The sequence below is a fragment of the Nelumbo lutea genome, chromosome 1, assembly GCF_056320005.1.
Source record: "Nelumbo lutea isolate HS-2025 chromosome 1, American lotus-T2T, whole genome shotgun sequence".
Classification (NCBI taxonomy): domain Eukaryota; kingdom Viridiplantae; phylum Streptophyta; class Magnoliopsida; order Proteales; family Nelumbonaceae; genus Nelumbo; species Nelumbo lutea.
In genome coordinates this window covers 164066970-164082337 of record NC_142684.1, presented here as the reverse complement: position 1 = coordinate 164082337, position 15368 = coordinate 164066970, and the positions used below count along the sequence as shown (strand labels likewise).

The window sequence follows — 15368 nt, the reverse complement described above, 5'->3', positions numbered from 1 at the left end:
TTCATCAAACCTACAAATATATCATCCATCAAGTTGCAAGATGTTTGGCTTCGCCGAACACTTGCTAATTAACCTATGACCCATATCATACATTCACAATCAAGCACCACCATATAAAGAGAAAAATCACAGTCACAAATTGCAGTGGATTAAATCCAATGCATCTAAACCTGTAATTAAACTTGCAATTATATCATCCATCAATCAATCAAGTTGCAAGATGTTTGGTTTCACTAAACACATGCTAATTAACCTGTGACCCATATCATACATTCACATTCAAACACCACCATAGAAAGAGAAAAATCACTATCACAAATTGCCATATGAGTACCTGTAAATATGTAAATATATATCTCACCAAACCTACAAATATATCATCCATCAAGTTGCAAGATGTTTGGTTTCACCAAACACTTGCTAATGAACCTGTGACCCATTATCATACATTCACAACTTGTGAATAATAAGTCACAAAAAAAGTTTATATAGTATCATAATCATTGTGTATATGTTCATATAATATCTCAAAGCAAATATCCAATGCACCCCAATAAAAGCCATTAGCAAAATGATGCAATGGATATCTAATTAGTTCAAATGTCTATTAATGTCTAATGAGAAGTCAACATCCAATCTAGTATTTGGATCCAAGCTTCATATCCAGCTATGCTTTTCTCAATTGAGGCCTGAGTGCATAAAATGCTATTGCCCGATTCTCTGACTGAGATAAGAAGTCTATCGCCTTAATGAGGAATTCTGGGTTGTCATCCCTAAAGCTATATACATCCTAAAAAATTTGGTCATTCTTCAAGAGAGAGATGCTCTTCTCAAGTGCATTTGCTAGCGACGAAATGCTACAGATTGTCTACACTTCATCAAAAACAATGCTAGCATGACTTTTTTTTCCTCAATGAGCTTCTCCCTTCAACAGAGCTACCCTCTTCTAGTGGCCTAGCTTGTAGGTTAGAATCACCGGCATTGTCCCCCTCATCTAACTCCTCATATAATGGTTACTACATTGTCTGTGTGTTATTTGGAGTCATTGGTGTTGTCTCCCGTCTAAGTGCCTCCCTAGCAGTAAAAGCTCCACCCCCAATTACTTGATCATTACTATAAACTATTGCAAGTTGATCGTAATTATGGATTTCTTTCCTTCTAAACTGCTTTGCCTCAAGGTGTTCTTAGCCATTTGTTATGAATAATTCTATTATCATCACATTACAATAAAAAAAAATCCAAGATTTATACACTAAACAATACTAAATCAATCTTACTAGGATGTATTCAGCTGGTACTTTAGGTTCCACATCTATTGTCTTCGTAAGGTCATTCCGTGAGAAACCACTTCAGTTTAGGATGTTTGATATAGTGGTGAAGTTTTTCTTGATTGTTTTCAAGCAGTTTCGAATGTTGTTATAGGTGTAGTCTACCCCAAATGTCAAGTTTATAGCTCTAGCAGTGGCATTATATGCCAGAGCCTTAAAACTTTTGTCTACCTTGTTTCCAAGGTTTGCTTGCTCAATGAGGGTCTCTATTAATAGGTTGTCTATGTCTGTTGTCCATGACATGTTAGGCTGGACAGACCTAATGTCATCTTGAATAGGTGCATAGTCCATTGCTGGTTCAAATAAAGAAATCATAGTGCAATTAGTCATTTCATACATGTAATACAACATGACATGCTTTCAAACAATTACATGCATGGTACCAAATACAATACATATAACAAATTCAATAATATAAGCTACTAAATCCACCAACACACATGTTGAATATTAAAATGTTTAAAATCCATACAAGAGTGGAGTACACTTAAAAATACAAGTTTAGAGCAAGATCCCATATAACAAAAACAAACAACTAAAATTAATTTCGATGCCTAAACCGAGATACTTGGTATTACATGTAATACAACATGACACACTTTCAAACAATTACATGCATGGTACCAAATACAATACATATAACAAATTCAATAACATGTGGGTATCTATCTCATTATCTGACTCATCTCCATCATTTGTATCCAAGTCTGCATCTCCTCCATCTTGGTCATACTCAAGCATGATCCGATCATATGGATTTACTCCCATGACAAGGTTATATAATATGCAACAAGCATATACTACCTTCACTTGAGTTTTGAATGGGTAATGTTGTTCAGAAACCAAAATCGAGAAAAGTTTCTTAAGGACACCGAAGATTCATTCAACTGCATTCCTAAGTGATGCATGACGGAGGTTGAATAATTCTTTTGGATTCTTGGGTTAATGTGTTCTCCATTCCTTTAGATGGTATCTTGTGTTGCAATACGGTGTTAAAAATCCAATCTTTAAAGCAAACCCAACATCCACAAGATAATATTTACCTAATTAAATATATAAAGAACAAGATTAGAAACAAACCATTACATCTACTTGTGCAACATCTATATGGCCTTCATGAATTTGTATTAATACCTACAGGAACATATAGTTTATGTTCTCTCGCTAGTGCATAGTTAACATGTGGGAATCTAATGAAGCACCTTCCCATCCAGGTAATACATACGTGAAACACAGGTCGAATGAACATGCAACAAGAATATTTTGTGTGGGGTAACCTTTACGGCCACGAAATCGAGCTACATCTGCAACATAAACCTTTACAAGTATATGTGTGCCGTCAATTGCCCCAACACAATCCTGTGAAGCATTTCATTTTAATAATGTATTTTAATTTTTAATGCCTAAAAAATAGTGTAGATAGTTCATATGTATGTACACTTTGATGTGTTTGTTACCTTAAAGTATGGCCAAAAGTCAGCTCGGTTTCTAATCTTAGGAGGTACTACTGCACCATTTGGTTGGATTAAATACCTATCTTCTAGACTTAAAACTGCATCTAGTACCAAGTTAAAGTGATGACTCACAGTTCCTCTAGACCTACTAAAATGGAATCCCATCATTTTATTCCTAACACTTTGTGCTAATACGTGTAGGAATCTAGCAACTTGTTCCTCCACAGTACTTTGTAACATGTCATTCAATCGACCGGTTTCTTAGAGAATTTTGCAAAACCTATAGAGTGAATCCTTCCCCATTCTCAACTGATTATAACAATCAATTATGAAGGGAAGGGAGATCCATCATATGGATGGCCGAACCATGCAGGGTGGCTAGGCGAAAAAATTGCATTTTTCAAGGTTCGTTCTTCAAACAAACTAAGCCAAATCTGAAACCAAGATTAAGGGAGGGATATACCTGATGCGGAATCAGCAATAGTTCCCAATGTAGGTGTTCATGCCCAAAGAATTCACCAAATCCTTCCTCCACTGAAGATGACACAGCTTAGGGTGAAACAGGATCAACAAAGAGATTCTTCAACAAGAACCCCAATTCTTCAGCAAGAATCACATAGAGATGTGAACACAGCTTCAAGATTATATCTTCTAGCAAGAAACAATATCAAGATCCAATCTCGATCACTCAAAGAACTAGATATCAAACAGGGTAGGGCGGAAAGAACAGAGAGAAGATCTGAGATTTGCAAAAGTATTTAATAGAAGAAGGATTTCTCCTTCTATTTATAATCCTTTTTGGATCAGCTTACTAATCATATCAGGAGAGGGTTCTTTGATCCAAATCTTTATTTGGATCAGAACTTCTAAATTGATAAGACATATCTTACCCTCTTGCTGATCCAGAAGCATATCTAAACTCAAATTTGTCCATCTCTTAACTAATCTAATTAGCCCAGTTTGAATTGGGCCTTAGGCCCATTAAGCTTTCAAGCTCACTTCCTTTTGAATGTTGGCTAGTTTGGCTCTCTTTGTATAGCGTGGGACCCCATCATTGATCTCCACATAAGCCATATGGGTTCAGCCTAGCCTTTGTTACAAGGCCTACCCGGATTCACTACTGAAGACAACGAACCCCTGAGTCCATCAGTATGGGCTCTTAGCAGACCCAACATTTACACTAAATGGTCATTGGGTTCAGCCATTTTATGAACGCCCAAGGACTATGGACTTATGTGAGATTAGCCCATTAGGTATAAACCCTAAATGGTCTTACACTTAACCTCTCAGCCCATAATGATCAAACACTGTCCGGCAAGAGAGGACCTCTCCCTCAGTTGCAATGTACAATGTTGCACTCTCTACTCATATGGATCTCGATAATTAAAACATTTTTATAAACATTTTGTGAAACCATAATATATATATATATATATATATATATATATATATATTTGTATATCTCCATATAAATATATTTTGCAAAAACAAATATTAGCAAATTTGAAATCAAATGCTAGGAATTTAGGTTTCCATCAGAGAGAGTGCATTCCTCGATCATTCACTTTGTCCGACAAAGGGGTTGATCTTGTCACTATGATCATCCACTCAGGTGAATTCTCGGACTGCCTCAACATACCCAAGTTTTGACCCCCTCTAAGGATCTCACTGATTGGCATATCAAAGACAATCCAATCCAACACCTAGTGTAGTACCATAATCGAGTCTAGGGGTTAGGTGTAACTTTCCAGTTTTGCCCATTTATTTCCAAGGTCCAGGGCATAATTGGAAAATGGTCCGGTTTAAAGTTTCAATCAAGCCCACACTACATGTGCTTCAGGTCTCATCCTGGTAGCTGAGACAAGCCACCCCAACCTTTTTGGTAGCACATGAGTATCAACCTTGGTAAGATAAACTTCCCCAGGTCTATCCAACGATTGTGAAGATTCTAAACTAACACAAGTTTCATCAGTGTCCAGTTTATGCATATTATATAGAAACACACCATAATAAAATGAATCAATTATGTACTTCATTCATTTACATTAAATGTAAATAAGTACATCAATCTGATTGAAGCTAAGGGCATACACTGTCTAATAGCTCCCACTTGCACTTAGGTCCAATTGGGTACAAGCCTCAGTCCCAAACTTTTCACATGTTTCTCAAACACTTTCAGTGTTAGTAGCTTAGTCAATGGGTCTACCACATTCTCCGCTGATGCTACCTTTTAATAATAATAATAATCTCTCATAGATCTAGTGTTGTCACACAACAGTGGAATGAGTGATGTGCTGGATTCCTAATTCATTAGGTAGTCTCACTTATGGCAATGTGCTTGGCTTGGGTCGTGGGCTATTTTTCTTACTACACAAGACCCTATCATAAAGATATAACCAAATGTAGACTTTCTATTATCTAGGTCTGACTGAAAGTCAGCATCAGTATACCCTAGGATCTGTAGTGAACTACCATTAAATACTAGACATAGCTCTTTTGTCCTTTGAAAGTATTTCAATATGTTTTTAATAGCTGTCCAGTGCTCCTGTCTTGAGTTTGATTGGTATCTATTTACCACACTCACTGCCTGAGCAATGTCAGACCGAGTGCACAACATGGCATACATGATGCTCCCTACGACTGAGGCATAGGGAGCCTCTCTCAAGCCCTTAATCTTCTCAGGAGTCTTGGGAAACATACCTTTGGAGAGAGTGACTCCGTGCCTGAAAGTATCTTTTGACAATCTCCATACTGTATCTTTTGACAATCTTGTCAATGTAAGTAGACTGGGATAATCTTATTATCCTCTTCGATCTATCTCTATAAAGTCAAAGTCCCAAGATGTAGGAGGCTTCTCCAAGATCTTTCATGGAGAATTGTTGTGAAAGCCACACTTTCATCATAGTTAGCATTCCCACATTATTCCCAATGAATATGATGTCATCTACATACAGAACCAGGAACATAACCTTATCTCTCATTGTTTATCTATAAACATATGGCTCATCCGGATTCTGTACAAAGTCAAACTGTTTGATGGTAGAGTCAAACCAAATGTTCCAGCTCTTAGAAGCTTGCTTAAGTCCATATATGGATCAATTGAGTTTACACACCATGTATTCTTGACCTGTAGCAATGAATCCTTACGGTTGCTGCATGTAGATATCTTTAGTAAGATCTTCGTTTAGGAATAAGGTTTTGACATCCATTTGCCAAATATCGTAATCATGGTGGGCTACTACAACTAGCAAGATCCTAATGGACTTGAGCATGACCATTGGTGAAAAGGTTTTCTCATAGTTGATTCCTCTTTCTGAGTGTACCATTTCGCCACAAGACGAGCTTTGTAAGTCTCAACTTTCCCATCAAGGCCCTTCTTTATCTTGTAAATCCATTTGCAACCAATTGCTTTTACCCCAGGGGGTGGATTTTCATGAGTCCAGACTCCATTGGTCTTCATTCAGTCAATCTCAGCTCTCATGGCATCTATCCACTTTAAAGAATCTATGTCCAACATAGCTTTCGTATAAGTCATGGGATCCTCCTCACAGATCATGGCTTTCATCAAGTAACTTTCTTAATCGCAGTCGTAACGAATTGGAGGCCTAAAAACCTGCGTAGACCTTCTAGGTCGATTATTTTCTAGAGCTTGTGGGACATCTCCTACTACTCCTAGGCTCTCCCCATCAAGAACAATATACTGATGATGATTGTCCAGAATGTAATCTTCTTTTAGGAAGTGGGCATTTTGACTGCAAAACACCTTTTGGTCTTTTGGATTATAGAATAAGTAACTTATAGAACTTTTGGGGTATCCTATAAGCAGGCAACGACTAGTTTTTGGGTCTCAATTTGTTAGCACTTGTTCTTTTAACATGTACCAGACATCCCCAAATCTTCAACTGTCTTGCACTTGGTTACTTACCAGTCCATAGCTCATATAGAGTCTTAGGAATGGATTTGGTTGGAACTCGGTTCAACACATAAATCATAGTTTCTAATGCAAAACCCCAAAAGAATACAGGTAACTCTGAGTAGATGAGAAGTGAATAGACCATATCTAATAGAGTTCGATTTCTCCTCTCCGATACATCGTTTAATTGTGGTGTTACAAGAGGAGCTAGTTATGATACAATCCTATTTTCCTTTAAGTAGTCCCTGAATTCGTCGGAGAGATATTCGCCTCATCGATTTGATCGAAGGACCTTAATTTGTCTTCCCAACTATTTTTCGACCTCTTGTCTAAATTTCTTGAACTTTTCAAAGGATTCAGACTTATGTCTCATTAGGTACATGTAACCATACCGTGAAAAATCATCGGTAAATGTCATAAAGTAAACATGCTAATTATGTGTCCTAACATTCATGGAACCCACATACATTAGTATGTATTAGGTCTAGTGTGCTTGTAGATCTTTTAGACTTATAGGTCGTTTCATCATCTTACCCTGAAGGCAAGGTTCACATGTTGGAATATCTTCTACAATTAGAAAATCCAAAGGACCATCATTTACCAACCTTGTGATACAATCTATGTTAATGTGGCCAAGTCAGTAATCCCACAAGCACGTGTGATTAATTGTATCACATGCTCTTTTCTTGAGGATTATTTCCGATATAGTTTCAGTTAAATTAGTTTGTAGAGAAGGATGGAGAACATAGAGACCATTCTCAAGTTCTCCATAAGTGAGAAATTTGTTATTCCATTTAATAGTAATCACATTACTGAATAAAATAGAATAACCATCCATACACAATTTTGAAATAAAAATCAAATTTCTTCTCAAATTAGGTATATAAAGACAGTCTTCAAGTAAAATAACTCCTTGTCTAAAATACAATTCTACAGTTCCTATGGTTATAACTACAATAGTTGCATAAGTCCCCAAGTAAATAGTCATTTTTCCGTCACTTATCCTATTCTTGTCTTGAACCCCTGCAATGTGTTACATGCATGAGTAAAAGCCCCAGATTCAATACACCAAGACACAGAAGTGTCCAACAAATTTGTTTCTATGATAAAAGATTCAAAATTACCTTACTTCTCGGTCTCTAGATATTGAGGACGATTCATCTTCCAGTGGCCGGTCTACTTGGAAAAGTGACATGCATATGTTGTCTTATCATTCTTCTACTTTTTGGTCTTGCCAACTTTCTTCTAAGGCTTCTTCTTTGCATTCCCCTTCTTGCCTAATTTGCCACTTTCAACAAGCATGGCAATCGGCTTATCATTCTTAATCAATTCTTTAACCCTCTGCAACATATTGTTGAGTTCTTGAAGGCTAACTTTTAGCTTATTCATATTGTAATTCATGATAAATTGATTGAAGGAGGGTGGAAAAGAGTTAAGAACAACATCAATTTTAGTGTCATCATCAAGCCCTGAACGAAGAGCCTCCAATTCATTGATATAGCCCATCGTCTTTAGACAATGGTCATGAACTTGTTGGTTCTTAGTCATTTGAGTGGTCATAAACAATTTTAGGACTTTCTGTCGAGTAGAATGATTATGCTCTTTATACATCGTCCTCAGACTATCCATGATATCATTGGACATTTTGATCTTATCGAACTGTCGCTATATCGAATTGTCCAAGGAGGCTATGATATAACACCAGGCAAGAGAAATTTTCTCCTCCCATTCTTAATACTCTTTCTTTCGTGCCTCGGAAACCCTGTCACCCAGACGTTCTGGTGCAAGGTTTTTGTCTAACTTGTTCAATTTCTCGAACGTCAGCACCATCATAAGGTTACAGAACCAGTCAGCATAGTTTGGGCCCTTAAGCTTATTATTGTCCAACAGTTTGGTGAATTGTTTGATTGCCATTTCTGATAAGAGGCAATGCAAATTATTAGTTCATAACCTAAATTGATTCATGTTATTTATATAGAAAAGGCTTTTAATCTATGTTCCATTTCCATTTCTTCATCTTTGAGATTTTCCTCCCATCTTAGTGACGGATACACAGTTAAGTCTCTAGAAATGTGGGAAATCACATATGGTGCATAGAGCCAACTGTTTTGGTTGTATAACCCCACCACTTTCTATAAATGACCATATCCACTCATCTTATGAGCTTTCCCTTTGGCCTCTGTCAGACAAGGTTCATTGCCATTTTAAGTTAAACCTTTCTATCTAGTAAGTACGGACCCGTCATATTCGTGAATGCCAAGGTACAATGAGAGAGTCTTCCATTTTAGGATAGACCCCTCCTACATCAGTCTATGACGCCCCTATCATCTTATGAATCAATCAAACGGACTCACTAGCAAATGGATAACCCAATTTTATGGTGCATCTCTTCATTACTGATAAACCCATCATCTTGCTAATGATAGAAGGCCTTTAGAGAGTTCATCATATGAATCTCCTTATCACATGCACTTATATAAATTTGGAGGGAACAAGTTGTTACGTCTCTAGATCTGATTTAGGTCAAACCAAAGTGGCTCCCACTGACTTTCTTAAAGTCATATTCAAATGGGCCCAAAATGGCTAGGGTTCCGCACGGTTCCTCTTGGGGAGGAAATTGATTTGGGGCCATCGAAAATGGAGATAATTCAATGATGTTTAGGGCACCATGGCAATAATGTGCATTCAGCCATGGTGTGCATCGAGAGCTACTAACGAATGAACATGGGCTAAGTGCTTATGACTCATGTACGTAGCACATTACACATCATACATCACATGCATGAAACTATCACATAATTGATCTAATCAATTAAATCAACTATAAAACCCTTAATTAATTAAGTTAAATCAATATCATCCCATTAAAGTCCATAATATTATCATATAACATTATCTAGGTATATGGGCTGAACTGCAAACATTTATGTTGAATTAGGGCTAATGTAGTTTTAGCTTAACAAAACTAGGTTTTACAGGGAGGGCTGAATTGCATCTTGTAATGGGCCATCAAACCCCTAACCCAAATCAGAATTTGGGCTAAAAACAAACCCCTATTGAATCACAGGTTTGCTCCAACCAGTTTGGACCAATCTTGGGTCAAACTGGCCTAGGGTTTGGTGTCCATTGCAAGATCAAATTCAAGATTGTGATCTGAAATTAATTATAACCGATTAAAGACAATCAAGAATCAGCAAGAAAACATATCAGAGGGTTGTATGTGTGATTGCAAACCTGTAAAACAAAGGGTTAATGCAGATAGTGAAATCAATATCTGTAAATCACAGATTGCAGTTTCTTAAACTACAAAAGGACTTCTCTTCTTTCATGCATTCCAACAAGTCTTCGGATGTAAAAAAAATGGAAAAACCTAATTTTCTAATAATTAGATCACATGAAATCCTATACATTTTGTCTAATATATATATATATATATATATATATATATATATATATATATATATATATATATATATATATATGTATATATAAACCAAAATGAATAGAATGAAAAATTGCAGGGTGCGCAAATCTTGTCACCTTTAAATTATTCAATCTCCATCACACAACAACCCAAGAATCCAAGAAATAATTACAGAACCATTCTATAACCATTAAAGAATAATAAAGAACTAATTTCAAATCTACACGCCCAAAAACTAGGAACCAATTCCTAGAAAACTACAAACTTGTGCAAATCGGGTAGAACAGTATTTCCCCATTAGTGCAAAAACATATTTGGTCCAGAGTTGGATCAGGACTTGAACCTAGCTTTGATACCACTGAAGGGAAGGGAGATCCACTATATGGATGGCTGAACCATGCAGGGTGGCTGGGTGAAATCTCAAAAATTTCTTTCTCCCTTCTGGGAATCTTATTTCCTGATTTAGAAAAATTGCATTTTTCAATGTTCGTTCTTGAAACAAACCGAACCAAATCTGAAACCAAGATTAAGGGAGGGATATACCTGATACGGAATCAGCAGTAGTTCTCATTGTGGGTGTTCACGCCCAAAGAGTTCATCAAATCCTTCATCCACTGAAGATGGCACAGCTTAGGGTGAGGTAGGATCAGCAAAAAGATTCTTCATCAAGAATCACATAGGGATGTGAGCACAACTTCAAGATTGTTTCTTCTAGCAAGAGACAATATCACGATCTAATCTTGATCACTCCAAGAACTAGAGATCGAACAGGGTAGGGCGACAAGAACAAAGAGAATATCTAAGATTTGCAAAAGTATTTAACAGAAGGATTTCTCCCTCTATTTATAATCTTTCTTGGATCAGCTTCCTAATCATATTAGGAGAGGGTTCTTTGATCCAAATCTTTATTTAGATAAAAACTCTTAAGTGGATAAGACATATCTTATCCTCTTGCTGATCTAGAAGCAGATCTAAACTCGAATTCGCCCATCTCTTAACTAATCTAATTAGCCCAATTCGAATTGGGCCTTAGGCCCATTAAGATTTCAGGCTCACTTCCTTTCGAACTGGTTAGCTTGTCTCTCTTTGTATGACGTGGGACCCCATCATTGATCTCCACGTAAGTCATATGGGTTCACCCTAGCCTCTGCTACAAGGCCTGGCCGAATTCACTTGTCTTTGATGTGTTCAGCCTAGCCTTAGTTACTGCACTTGTCTTCTACCTTCAAAGGCTAAAGTTTTGTTGTTATTCTATTCATTCTTTGATGTGTTCTTGTTGTGTTTCCCCTTTAATTTTCTTGAGTATGTTGAGTTTAATGATGCCTAGCTAAATTCTCTTAGCTAGGGTTTAGATGGATTTTGATCTTAAGATTATATAGTTATTTGTTTAATTCAATTCGAGACATTTATTATTTGCATGGGGAATTTTTATTGTTATGCTTAATGCTTTAAAAGAATTGGCCAATCTTTTAATGATTTGATGATTCATGCATGACCGACCAAGGGATTGTTATGAATTAGATTCCTAGGCAATAAAAATCGCGTGAAGACTATGATATCGAAAGATGATTAACTCATGTGTGGGGATCAAAGAATGTTAGTGAGTCAAATCCCTTTCAACGATTAGAGGTTTCCAAAGAAATTAATGCTTATTTTTCCTTTTGACAACCACTTAGAAATTTGATGGTAGAATTGGATTAATAAAGGATTAATATGACTTGAGAAAGCTTATTAATTAATTTAGGAAAATCCATCATCACATGCAAATAATTTTAATATACCTTAGGGTAATTTCAGTCTTGAGTTGGATTAAATAGATAATTATGTAGCCTTGGTTTAATGAAATCTAAACCCCAATTGCATTCATCCATCAATTCAGCTTTTATTAAGTTATTGGATTTGCATTAATTCTTTTACTTTTCATTCATTCAATTGATTCACAAGTTCAACTTAGGTTAATTTAAAATTGATTTGGTGCTGTGATCTAGTTTCTGTGGGATCGACAATTTTCTCATTATTATACGCACATTTGACTAAGGTACACTTGCCTGAATTAACTATGCATAAATTACACAACACTCAATAAATACATTAACCAATATAAAGATAAGGGATAATAAAATGAACATAAGAGTCACAAGTCTCCCAAGCATGGAATTTTTAATTAAAAAGTATTTAAAATAAATATAGTTATCATCCCAAAAATAAAAATAAAAATAAAAAAATTATGAGAATTTAGAAAATTCCATACTTGCAGTTCCAAATAACACATTCATCATATTTAAAGATAAAATTGAATTATCATCATCCATGATACATGACTTGCAAAGTTTCATATCAAAATTTCAGAATTAAAAACCATATGTATCAGCCAAAACTGGCCGAAGTATACCAGGTCCACATTTCTAAGAACTAGTCAGCATAAAAACTGGTTTGACTACTGGTTCCCAGTTCTAACAGTCCAACAGTCTGGTATGGTCAAAATCGGACAACATTGGAATTTATATTCCTTAGCTAGTTCCTGCCAATCTGACAACATTGGCGTGGGCCTCTGGGTTGATCCTCAAGGTGTTTCCTTAAGCCTTTTGTCAAGGCATTAACCTGACACACTTTTTAAAATTGGCAGTGATAGTGCTCTATTCTTTTAAAAAACAACCAAAGGCCTTCTATTAGGTAATTTTGGGATTTAAATGCTTGATTGTTATATTAAGCAACCATTTATCCAATAACTCATTGTACTGAAATTTACTTTCTTGTCCTCCTGATGCTTTCTCCTTCCAATTGTATTCCCATTGTCAATGATGTCTGAAAGTAACAAAATTAGGATCATTGTCTTGTACAAAATGGATGTTTGGGATTGAAACACCCCCCCTCCCCCCCTTACATGATGGACCGAGATTCTCAATGCAAACCCACCAAAGTCCATTCTCATCCTCCTATTCTCTGGTACCTCCCGTGCTTGAAAAAACTGACTTCAACAATTGTCATGAACAGCCACCACCTAACAACCACTTAATCTATTCCACCCTAGTGATAACCCAACTGACTACACTTATCAATTTTCATACACTCCAAAGAACAGCTGTCCTGTAATGTCCACATGATTCTCCCTCTCTTCTTGCATAGAAAGATCAAGTTAGAGCTGAAAAATACCAAGACATCAGATGGAGTCCAAGAAGCTCAATAGAGAGAAAAAGTGGTTTCATATATAAGCTATGAAAGAGCAAGTTAAGAATAGATTATTGATATTCTCATCACTATCTAAGCAAAGGAACACACAAGGTGAAAGCTCCAAGCTTTCCTTCTTCATTGGAGAATCTCATTTGTATTGATTATCTTCAATGTGTTTTCCCAGAAAAATGCTTTGATTTTTTCTTTTTGGTGCAGTAGGACTCTCCAAAATAACTTTTGCCAGGAAAAACATGGAATTGGAGAGGATGCATCCATACTTTTGAAGAAAGAAGACCAATAGAAGTTTCAAGAAGAATCAATGGCCCACACCCTAAGGAGAGCATGGTGGCTTTGTGCCAAAGTGTTTACAGATCTATTTGATGAATCTGCCTAAGCAACCATAACAACTATTCTCCTTTATTCATATATATATATATATATATATTTTGTGTGTGTGTTGACTTAGTCAATTTGTCTGTATCTAGAAAAGAGAGTGTTTAGCAATCTTAATTTCTCACAACATGTTATGTTTCTTATACTCACCATATTATAAAATTTTAAGTTACAGAATTTTGCTTTTGTCAATAGCCATAGCTATCTTCAGAGTTGCTGCCATTGATAAAGAGAAGCAAGGTTTGGAAGCCTTTGCTCACATCAATGCTTATCTTTTTTACTCCATGGGGCTACACAACAGGGGTAGCCTATCCCCCAACCCAAGCCTCCGCTACAACCACTTGGAGGCCTTACCAACCAGCCAATTGGCACCTTGCACATCAATATTTACCAAAGGAAGAAAAAAGAAATTTAAATTAGACTCCAATCTTCAAGAGCTCTACCAGCATTGGCAAATAATACTTCAGACTGTTCTGCACTTAATTTGTAAACTTTCACAATTCAAAGCATAATGCTAATTATAGAGGGCTCGTATATTGACATATTCCATTTTCTGTACAGATTTGGAGTGGAAACTCATATATGTTGGGTCGGCAGAGGAGGAGACCTATGATCAATCTGTTGCCAGGCTGATCCACACGATCCTTCAAAGATCAGAGAAGAGGATATCATTGGTTAAACGGTGGTGCTGCTGACTTGTTCTTATCTTGGACAGGAGTTCATTAGAGTGGAATACTATGTGAACAATGACTATGAGGATGAGCACCTGAAAGAGGAACCACCCCCAAGAGTGGTTATTGACCGTGTCCAGAGAAACATCTTTGCTGAGAAACCCCGGGTAACCAAGTTCCCCAACAACTTCCATCCAGAAACATAGTGAGAGAAGAGAACAACCTCCACCTCCCTCTTAGCCTTTTTTTGTTTTTTTTACTATTAAGGTGAAGGGGTGAAAAGATTCATATACCCAATAACAAAGGAATTCAACAATTCTTGTGCACAATTGGTGACAGTTTAGCATACATTTGATTCATATACCCAATCATGCTTCCAACAGTTAAGCATACATTTAATCAGAAACTTTCATTAAAAAAATATTTATTTTGAACACCACATATATTGATTCAATCCTGCATACAGACTATGTAAAGCTTGATTCCAGAAACTGCTGCTAAATCACCTAAATATCAAGTTACTATATTATTTAACTTAACAGAAAATATAGTGCTACTGCTAAATCACCTAAACATTAAGTTACAATATTATTTAACTTAATTTAACTGCTACTGCTAAATCACCTAAATATTCCACTAGTGTGGATTAAGATGACCAGAAATTGTAAACAAGCATAATACAGAGTATTATTGAGAAAACAATACCTAAATCAGCATATACTATTGTTATTCATCATCATTTGCAACAGAGTATTCAATACCCAAATCAGCATATACTACTCCACTACAAAAAATGAAAACCCCTTGCGTGGGTTGACTGAGATAGTACCTAAGCTTGAAAACCCCTTGGGTTGCTTGAGATAACCTGAAACACAACAAAAAATGAAAAAAAAAAAATACAAATATGAGTTTGAGCATTATTGAGAAGAAGGCAAATGCATTTGAGACCAAATATACAACAAACCTAAAACACATCTAAAACACAAGAAATCTAACATAGACAAATGTACTTGA

At 36.2% G+C, this 15368-nt stretch overlaps 1 pseudogene; it reads left to right on the top strand.

Annotated features, from left to right (window-relative positions):
• The first annotated feature begins 3322 nt into the window (after positions 1–3322).
• Positions 3323–14560, top strand: LOC148878881 (putative histone chaperone ASF1A pseudogene; annotated as a pseudogene).
• The last annotated feature ends 808 nt before the right edge of the window (positions 14561–15368 follow it).